Here is a 3,019-nt window from a genome sequence, read left to right as displayed (position 1 = left end):
CTTGAAAAAATAAGAAAAAAAAAAAAAAAAAAACCTTGCAATGTTCTGGTAATCGTTACTATTGTTAACTAAAACTAAAATTATTAAAAAAAAAAAAAATTTAAACTTGAAATAAAGCTGAAATAAACATTAGATGAAAAATTTTATTTTATTTCAGTTGAGTTCATTAAGTTTAATTTGAAGCACTAAAACAGAAAAGTTTAATTTGAAGCACTAAAACAGAAAATTAAACAAAAATAATAATAATAAAAATGAAATAAAAATGAACTAAACCTAAAGAATAATATTTTTTTGAAAAAGCACATAACATTACTAAAATGAAAACTGAAAAAATAAATATCACATAAGCTGACTTCATAAATTGATTTTGATTTTCCTAAAATGTTTTTTTTTTTTTTACTCACCATTATAGTGATTAGCGTTCCCTTTGGTTGGGCACTTGGAACTTAGTTTGTGTTAGTATAATTTTCTCTCTGTTAATGCAGCAATGCATTATGAAGTCAGAGTTATTTTATTTCAAGAGGAAAAAGTAATAAATAGGTTACTTTTAGAAGATGATCTATCTTCTAATTAAAGCGCTAGTGCAGTGCGTGCGTGTCAATTAACTTTTTCAAATTTTGTTTTGCATAAATACCTTGAGATATTATTAATTGGGTTTATATAATCCTTAAATAGTGTGTGGTGATATGCTAAAGTCACACACAGACTTAAACATTCAGCACGTGAATCACAACAATGGTAACAATTCAATTTCATTTATTTTTATTAATTGTAACAATAACCATTTTATTTGCTCTTTTTGTTCTGCTACTACTGACACAAGACAGCAAATAAAATTGGCAAATAAAATCAACTGTAAAACAAAGCAACTGCATAATTTATTCATGCCGCAATGCACTCTGGGAGTCAGTGAGTAGCTATACTAAGTCATGAGTAAACCTAAATGAAAGGATCAAGTACCCCCTACAGTTCTTTTTTAGTTACTAGAACTCTCGTGTAAGTAAACTATACTAACTAAGCATTTGTCAGTACAACATACTATTACTATTTCACTTTACTTCGTTTTTTCAAGGCAATCGGTTTGCATGCTTTTTTTTAAGTAAGCCCAACTAATTAGATTTTACAGTGTATCAAACATATGCATGTATATATGTATACTGCATATGAAATTCAAGAAAGAATCATGATTTTTGAAGTTCCCATTTGGAAATTGCACATTTTATTTTTAACGGATCACACCTCCTTGCAGTCTCACTAAAACAGATGCAAACAAGTTAACAAATCATTTACAAATCTAATTTTTAAAGATTTGCATCTGGAGTTGACCTAGTTTCCAGAGCCAATCAAAACAATCCATAACTGGGATAAACAGACTGACTACCTGACAAATGACAGTCTTTTTCCTCTTTAACTGTAAGACATTTGATTTACATTCAGCACATTTCCTTCCATCTACTAAGTCTATAATATTACAGGCTCACTTCAGCATGATATTCTGACCACAGCTCTCTAGCATCAATCCTTCAAATAAATTGCCCCACCAACTGTGGGCTGCAGGACAGTGTGTTGACAACATCTCTCCAGGGTGTAAACTCAGTCACGTCAAACCTGTTCAAGGTCTTCTCCAGTGTGAGCAGCATGTCTGAGCTGATCCTGGAAAGAGAAGTGTCTGGAAGCTGCATTTGTGACATTTGGGATCTAACAGCTTTGGAGGTTTGCTGTGATCTTTAGTGATCTCCTGTCAACCCCAACAAGCTGTATGAAGCACAATAGTATGTGTAATGTGTATGTGGAAAAATGGCTTGTTTTGTCCATAGATGTGAAAAAGTTAATACATCAGTAAACACTGCCACAGTTTTGCTCCATATTGCAGAGTATTGCATGTCTGTTTACCATGGTAAGCACCAAAATGCAAGTTACCCTATTTATTAGTGATTTCTGCTCAGGCAGCCATCACTGCTGCTCACTTTTTTTCAGGTTTTTGTTTTTTAAACCCGTACTATTAAAATTCTGCACTTAACTCGTCATGTTTGTGCTACAAACATGAATGAGACCTCAAATTGTGTAGCTTGTTGAGAGGAGGTGTGCTATCATCTAAACCACTGATTCTCAAAGCTAGTGGTACGCAGAGGAATCACTGACTTAAATATAAATTAATGTAGTTTCATGTTTTTCCTTGTATTGCTCGAGTAATTAGTAAGTAATGCAATACTTTTTATAGAGAGTAATTACTACAGTAATCTAATTACACTGTTAAAGATGGAATTAGTAACTAGTAATGAATTACTTTTTCAGAGTAACTTACCCCAGTGTTTCCTAACCACATTCTATCTCTATTATATTTTGTTATTTTTATTGTTTTAATCAATGCTATTGGTAATCTTTATGTCTGTTTGTGGGTTTTATAAATATTTAACCAATGAAAAGCATTCAAAAGAGCTTGTGACTAAACCTCGTAACGCCATTGGATCCTCAAATTGTCAGTCAAACCTCATAACTCCACCCCGACTCCATTCAAAATGAAGCACCGGGACCATAGACTGTAAAAAAACATGGACGTAGTGTCCATGACGTCACTCGTAGGTTTCAGATGAGCATTTTTTAAGCCTAAAGTTGGCGGAGCCGACTGCCGCCATCTTGGCAGCGCATCACTGCGCGTCACTCCCGGATAATCGAAAATGGGCAAAAAGGCGGGACGTGGGTGAAGCTGAGGCGCTGGTTGCTGAAACCACGCCCGTTTATGGTGACAGCAGTGCTGCCGTGCAAAGACAAAACACCATAACTTCGTTTTTGGTCGAAATTAGTTATTGATGATTTTGGGACATACATGACCTCCTTTATCATGTGTATAAGTATCTTGGAGAAAAGCCCAGGAGAAACCAAGGCAGAACACAGTATCATCAGTTACCGCTCTTTGACTTTGTTTTAGATCGCTCAAATTAAGTTACAGTGCTCTGCATCTGTTTAGCCGTTCGTCAATATTACTGTGCCAGCCTGGAGTTATACGGTATTCTGCCTT

At 34.5% G+C, this 3,019-nt stretch overlaps 1 protein-coding gene across 2 annotated transcripts in view; it reads right to left on the bottom strand.

The window, feature by feature from the left end:
• Positions 1 to 3,019, bottom strand: part of LOC107676889 (SH3 and PX domain-containing protein 2A) — a 111,832-nt gene that overhangs the window by 95,424 nt on the left and 13,389 nt on the right. The window lies entirely within an intron of this gene.

The sequence above is a fragment of the Sinocyclocheilus anshuiensis genome, unplaced genomic scaffold (genome assembly GCF_001515605.1).
Source record: "Sinocyclocheilus anshuiensis isolate Anshui unplaced genomic scaffold, SAMN03320099.WGS_v1.1 scaffold2166, whole genome shotgun sequence".
Taxonomy (NCBI): Eukaryota; Metazoa; Chordata; class Actinopteri; order Cypriniformes; family Cyprinidae; genus Sinocyclocheilus; species Sinocyclocheilus anshuiensis.
The sequence above is the reverse complement of the archived record's forward strand: the minus strand, read 5'-3'. Positions and strand labels throughout refer to the sequence as shown.